The sequence below is a fragment of the Athene cunicularia genome, assembly GCF_003259725.1.
Source record: "Athene cunicularia isolate RWA chromosome 1 unlocalized genomic scaffold, athCun1 chr1_part2, whole genome shotgun sequence".
Lineage (NCBI taxonomy): Eukaryota > Metazoa > Chordata > Aves > Strigiformes > Strigidae > Athene > Athene cunicularia.
Window position 1 is genome coordinate 6,615,469 of NW_020799092.1, and position 7,918 is coordinate 6,623,386.

Below are 7,918 nucleotides of genomic sequence, written 5' to 3' on the forward strand. Positions count from 1 at the left end.
CAACTGGAAGGTAAGGAAGCCCAACAGCTGGGTTCCCTTGCTAGAAATTGAGGAATTGAAAGGGGAATTGGAAAAGAGCCATCAATCTGCAGTCTGTGGAGACGGCTCCTTTCAAGTGTTAGAGCAAGGTATCCTTTCAAGGAAGATCTTATGGACAACTGCCCAGGGAAGTGGGCTACTGCAGATGAAGGTGTCCAGTACCAGAGAGAATTAGCAGTGATGGAAGTCAACTATGGTGATCCAGATAAAGATGAAGCCCCTAAAAATCCAGAGGATGTCCTGTGCACATGGGCCATGTGGAGGAAGGTGGTTAAGGGTGCACCATCCTCATATTCTGCCAGCTTGGCTGCCATGTACTACCCAGAAATGGATGTGGGAGAAGGACTAAGATGTACACCAACTGTGGAGGCAGTCTCTTCCTGGCTTCAGAACTTTGATGAAAAGTCTTGGTACCTCCTCATTTCTATGGGCAAGTGCCCTGGGTGTCAGGAGCACCCCAAGAAATCAGTTCTCTTCTGTCCCAGTCAGGGGGAAAGGGAAACCTGGGCACATGACATGTGGCAAATATTGGTTCTTCCTGCGTGACCAGAGTGGGGACATGAGGAAGTGGGATGGTCAACCCACCTTTAAGTTGGAAGCTCATGTACATGAATTGTGAGGAAAGACCTCTGCCAAGAAGAAGACATGCAAGAAGGTTGTTAATGTAGCTGGTGTAAAACTACAAGAAAGTAACCAGTGATCTCCCAGATACAGGAAGACTGAGATCACCTCCCTTGACCCTGATGAAGGAATCTCCAGCCTGGCACGGCAAGGGTCAGACAGTGAATACTCCGACCAAGAACAGGAATAGAGGGCCCCTGCCTCCAGCCAGGAGGAGGAAAGGGATGATCGAGTGTATTGGACAGTGTGGATTCGATGGCCTGGCACATCAAATCCACAGAAGTACCAAGCTTTGGTTGACACCAGGGCACAGTGTATGTTAATACCATGAGATTATAGAGGGGCAGAACTTATCTGGATCTCAGGAGTGACAGAGGGATGTCAAGAACTGTCAGTACTGGAGGCCAAGGTTAGCCTGATGGGGGATAAGTGGGGAAAACATCCCATTGTAACTGGCCCAGAAGCCCCTTGTATCTTGGGCATTGACTACCTTAAGAGGGGATACTTCAGACACCTGAAAGGATACCAATAGGCTTTTGGTGTGGCCAGTGTGAACACAGAGAAGGTCAGACAGTTGTCTAAAGGTTAGTTATTTTCCTCAAGATAAAAAGCAAACCACCAACATAAAATAAGAGAAAACAATGGCATATGTAGTGAATTCATATGTAATATATTTAAATGTCAACTTGTGTGTTCTTAGGAGTTTCCCTGAGTGAATTCAAAATAGCATGTTTATCCTTAATAACAATGGAAAGCTGATTTGTGTTGTGTAGGATGTATGTAGGCTCATAGGTTAATAGCTGTATTAAATAGAAGGCTTTATTCCCATTAGCACTGCAGAGTCAAGCTGCATGCAAGTGCACTGGAATGTTTTATGCACATCCATGGGTGTGCGTCGCTGACAGCCCCCTTTCAGAATTGGCAATTGGTACTGAACAAGTAGAGAAGGCTTTTTTTCAAAGCCCTACAGCATGCTTTATTGCTGACATGTAGCGACAAAAACATTTCTTTCATAAGGAACTGTCTTTGAGGCAAAGTGCAAACCTTGTTGCACATTCCTTTCCTTTTGGAAGCCTTCCTTGAGACTTCAGACTTAAGCTGCTAACCACAACCTGCTTCCTTCCCATTCCCTGTTAATATTCCCTACAATTAATCTGCCGTTCATCTTCATCCCTGTCTCTTGCTGTGCTATTTAGAATAAAGCTGCTCGTCTTTTAGGAGTGTGAAAGGAGCAATACATAAAATTGTTCAAATAATAGCCGTCACCCGAGAGGCCAAAGGTGGTGTCTACTTCAGAAGACTTTATGACTGATTGGGACAAGTCGGAAGCACGGGTCTCTATTGCAGTTAATTTCTCTTGATACCGTTAGTTCTCTGTGCCCTGGGAAATAGAGTGGGATGACAGGCTCCAGCACTTACCCGCAGGTGGCAATGGAGCTGCAGGCTGTGCCTCATTGTTGAAGAAGCTTTTCAAGACAGATTATTTTTGTAGTACAGCATGTCATACATTGAGTTAAACAGGAAAAAGGGTATTCTTTCATCTCTCAATGAGTTGCGGCCAAGATCTGTAATTGCCTTGCTCTTAATGTTGCGTAACCGTTAGCAAGACTCAAGCCAAGCATTAATGAATTTCATCAGACTTCATTTTTTAATGAGCATCATTAATTGTTAGTCATGCATGCTACAACCTACACTTCTCTAAAGTGGGGTTTTGCCAATCATGTTGCGCTATAAAAACAGCAGCATATTTTCCCCAGATTTTATCTGTAAAATAACAACAAGAAAAGACCATGGAGGGAGCAATACTAAAAAACCTAATTTATTTGACCTTTTAAATACTTAAGATGCTCTCTGAAAGTTGGTCATGAAGCTTCAGCTTGTGAGCATTTGCTGTCCCACTTTTCTCTGGGCTGTGGTAATACTGTCAGAGCGCTTCTGAGAGATGGTGAGGACTGAAATGGGTCTCACCTACCAAACTTGAGTTGCTCCAAGCTACAGTGTTGATCTGGCCTCTTAAGATGGACTCACTGGGCTTCCTCTGACTCGTTACAAAATTCAGTTAAGCTTTTAAGGAAAAACTTATTTTCAGGCTTGGAAAAATGATGACTAGTGATCTATCATTCATCTTTACTCATTTGGATTGTGCAACTGCATGTATCTAAAAGCTGGAGAAGGAGACTCAGATTCCTGGCTGTCCTGGTGCACTTGTCCAGATTTAGCAAGTCTGGTATCTAGTCAGTGGTGATGTTTTATCTGCACCAAAATGTCTTGCAGCTCATTCATACTTCCTCTATATAAAGTGGAGCTGACTAACTTGCAGAAGATGGGCGAATTAAGTTGTTATGCAGGTGTTAGACCAGTAGAGCTTCACAAGAAACAAAAGCTTTTCCCTTTTGTGTGCACTAGAAATGCATGAGTACTCATCCCATCCTGACTACTTCAACCCAAATAGTGCAGTCTCTCACTGCAGATGCTGATGCATACCAAGATTTCAGAAGCATGTTAAACCAAACAAAACTAATCTAATTGTGTCTAATAATACTGCATAACAATAAAAAAGTATTCTCCATATCTTATGCATTAGACTGAGAAAATGTTTTACCCTAAACTTAACTTAAGTGAATATTGATGTTTGTGGTTAAAATGGAGGAATTGTGTAACATAGTGGTGTATAGGGGGAGGAGTAAAAGAAGGGAACTTCATTTGTGGGGATTAGAAAGAGTGTGCCTCTGGGGAGGACGAGGTAGCACCATGGAGGAGAAAGATAAGGAAAGAATATGGGAGAAGAGAATGGAAAAAAAGAGTGATTAATGGAAAGGTGTACTGACATGGGGGACAGTGGAGGGCTAACAAATGGGGACATGAATTAAAGGGAGCACCCAAGATGAGGGGGAGAAGATATTGAAGAGAGTGGCAAGAATAAATCAGAGGTTCGCTGCAAATGATCACTTTGCAGCTGAGGAAAAAGTTGAGATCTCCTTATGAAGGTGTCATAGTTAATTTACTTTATTGTTTCTCTGGCAAATACTATCAACAGCAGTAGTGATTTTGGATATTTTTGTTTGAATGTCTAATTAGAGAGCCAGCAGTGTTCAGGGCAGCTCACTACAGTGTCCCAAAACCAGGTCTACTTGCAAGTTCTGAGCTTCATGTTTTGGAAGTGTATTTATTCATTTCAACTCCTTAGGGTTCTATAGGCAAAAAAATTGAGAGGATAAAAAAAAAAATGCATGCAGGAGACAATTCTCCAGTGTGAGCACACGTTTAGTCCCTAAACTCTTTGAATAAAACTAATCTGCTGCTATTTATGTTGTGCTAACATGAATCTGAAGATCTGTACCCAACCTTTACCTAGCCCAGCTGATTATACAAAATTTTGAGGAGGAAATAAATAGGCAAAAAGTAAACTCATAGGTACCTCAAATAAAACAAGAATATTTGGGATAAAAGGGTTTCTCTAAGAGCTGTAAATATTGCCTCTTACTTTGTATAACCTGCTCCTCAGCAAGTGAGGCTAAAGAAAACTGGCATGGGGAGATAGCTGAGAAATTCAGTTTATGAGAAATAATATATGGATTGCATCAACAAGTTGGTGAGATGAAGGCTACGGAGATCACTTCTTCATGCCAAGGTTTTGTTAAGTTATATCATTCAATATCCTGATTTATGACTGCTTCGCTTGAGAAGTATGTGCTTGTGTTAGGAAATTGCATGTGCAGTGGGAAAAATAAGTGGTATTTTAAACTTTGCCACTGAATAGCATTAGTGTTGCTCTGTTACATTTCATAATGCTGGACCAAAGAGGGTATTACTAGTGCTTCAGATCTTCCTTTGGGCTGTGAACAAGTATATGTATTAACAGCTGGGTTCACCAGCAGGAATGTGTATCTGTCTGAGCAACTGATTCAGTTTAATAGCTTGCTTTGCTACTAACCTGTTAATTAACTTGATTTGGGCCAATCTTGTTTTCTCTAGATCTGTTTTCCTGGCATATTTTGCATATTTAGATTGCCAAATTCCAAGATTTGTCCTAGATCTGATAAACAATGGCAGGAGTCTCCTGTGTCAGAGATACAAACAGCTACTACTGTTAGCAGTTAAAACAAATTCCTTTCTTAATATATAATTCTGTATAACAAAATTAATATAACCAATCTAAATTTAATATAGCTATAAATGTTAAATATTAGTAAACCTATTACTACATGTCATAGAATATGTATTATTCTGTATGCCACACCATGTCTATTGCTATGCATTACTTTCTATATATTGTACAATGTTTAAAATTAAGTTCATTAAAAGCCATCCTACTCTAGAAGCAAAACAAAGACTTCTAAAATTGAAAAGCATGATTAGATTTTGAGAGCTGAAAATATCAGAAGCTGATACATGATTTTCTATGATTGTATCAGTTATTAGACTTTGCTGTGAACAACAATCAGTCCTAAAAACATCAGTCCTAACCAGTATTTATCATGTGTACACTAAATGGAGCAAAAAAACCCAGCTGGCTGCAAAGATAATTTCCTTGCCATGGGAAATGATCTGAAATTGCAGAATGTTATCTTACTGTCATATTGTTCTGCAAAGAAACACATGGCACAAAATAATCCCATTCCTTCAAATAATTCAATATTTTATTTAAATATATAATATTCAAGTAATGAATGGCAGATAATATCTCTGAGTTGCACTTTCTAACTGTTGACTTCATTTTTTAAATAGAGCAGTAGAAGAACAAACATTATCTGTGCTACAAATAAACTTAAACACCGAAAGCTCTTTTGCTTTTTACTTTGTAAATATACACAAACAAGGAAAGAGACAGTCTTCTGCCCAAGGATCTTACAATAGAAATAAAGTTAGAAGAAGGTCGTATTCCCATTTTGCAAGTAGAGAAGAACATAATAGAAATCTAAATTACAAACCTAGCTTCGTACAATGAGCTTTCTAGCATGAACAGGAATTAAACACAGATATTAAATTGATCAAGCTTTGCAAATACATCTTCTTTTTCCTGAGAAAATGGTGCTCGCCGAGAATGAAATGTTTCAATAATTACAGTCTGTTTGCTGAAAATTTCCTGAGATCTTGCGCAATGTATGAGGCATCCATGAAGCTTTGAAATGGGAAGGAAAGTGGGTATCTCTCGCATCTGTGTGAGCCTACCTGTCATCAGAGCAGTGATCCTAGGCTGGCTCTCTTCTTCCTCACCTAAAATGAAGGTTAAAACCTCAGTCTTGTCAGAGTTAGTACCAAAATTTTTTAAGCTGGAAATGCTTTTGTGAAATAATGTCCAGGACAGTATTTTAAATCCAAACATCCACCTTCAACAACTGTTTAGAATGTTGATGATAAATGCATGATTTTCAGCACAATTTATCCTGGCTGTCTTCAGATTATCTACCACATGCAAATAATCAGTGTGTAGATTCACATGGATTTCTAAATGTAGTGGATATTAACAGAATACTTACTCTGATATTTTCTGTAACTCAGATCATATAAATCTTTCCCTCCACCTGCTAGGCTGAACCAAAATAACTCATGCCGTCAGTGAACCAGCCAATCTTGACTTAAAGTGAGCCTGAAATGGCAAGTTTGCCAGTTTGACATGGTCAGTCAGACTCACTAGTAAAAACAGTTGCTTCATTTTTCCCCTAAATTTGTCTGCCTTCAATTCCTTTTTATAACTTCCTGCTTTAAAAAAAAAGTGACCTTTTTACATAATTTTAATTCTTTCTGATAGGCAAAAGACTGAAGCACCCTAACTCAGCTTATTAATACTTTTGTCATCACTCTTTCACATGCTTACAGTTTTACACACTGATGATACCAGAGTGGGATGCCATATTCCACTATTTGTCCCTTCCCAGTACCTTACTTGTTTCTCCCCTGTTTTCATCTACTGCTTAGTTATTTATTGAGTAAAACCCATTGATCCCTTCATCCCAAGGCAGTTGCCGCCAGACAGCAGAATTGGCATCTTAGTTCATGGGTACAAGGTCTAGATTCTCCTGATTTAAAATGCATCATGTTTGAGTGACCAATCTCCCAAGGTGATCCCCACCACCCTACAATGGTCCTGTCCACTCTGCGGGACTCCTTATTACCTAGAAACTTTTCAGAAGTGCTTTTATATTAATTTCAGGATCACAGATGGTAATATTAAATAGCACTGGGCTGTGAACTGATTCCTTTCAGCATATATCTGATGCACAGTAATAATTCACCACTGACAATTATTTTTTGAGATCTGTGAGTTAGCCAGTTTTTAATTAGAGCTCAGTGAAACAATTATTCTGTAAAAAAGAATTCTGTTCGTCAAAATCCAAATGTTTTGCAAGAATGTGTCAATTCTGACAAATATTTTTAACAAGAAAAAGTCAAAACATTTCATTTTTACATTCTTGACTTCTTTTAATAATATCAAAACATTTTGTTTTGATATAAGATAAAATTGTTTTGACTTTATCATGTTTTCATTTCATTTTCTTTCTGTATTAAAATATCTTTAACATGCTTCATACTAAATATACCAGCTAACAGATCATATTTAACATAAAAAGAAGCTCAAATGAAATGGATAAACATTATCCAAATGAATTATTGGAAATATGTTCGTTGTTCTAAATCAAATTGTTGGCAATTTTTAATCCACTGCCAATTTTGAAATTGCAAAATTTTGCTGTGATTTGGAAACCTTTTCAGCCCCTCTCCATAGCTCTGAATTTTCTGCAAGGTAAGTTTGTATTCTGGATCCATTTAACGTACCCACTATAAATGATAGGCAGTAACAGAGCTTTAATTATAATGGTTGTATCACTGTGTCACCTACTAGAGTAGATTCCATTTTGTCACTATCTAAATATATATTTTAAAGGAGTTTTCTTTGAGTTTTAGCTATGCAAGCTGTCTTCTTATGGTTCTTGGTCTGAAAGGGTCATGGTTTAAGATGTTGGAGCTGGGGCCTCACACATTAGTACTATAGACCAAGTGTTGCGAAATTGGAACTGTTTAAATGAAACAGAATAATAAGACTGGGCAGTTCTCTTCCAGATCTGGCAAATGTATGAACAACGTGCAGCAAAAGCTAGAGCTTTGCTGCTCACAGTTTCTCCACCAACAGGAACCCAGCCAGCAGCAAAAATCTGTTTACAGACAAATGGGGGGAGACCCCAGTCTTGATGCAGCCCCAAGCGTGCAGCTGGATGCCTAAGGAAGGATCCTGGGAAGGAGCAGCCTGACCCCCAAA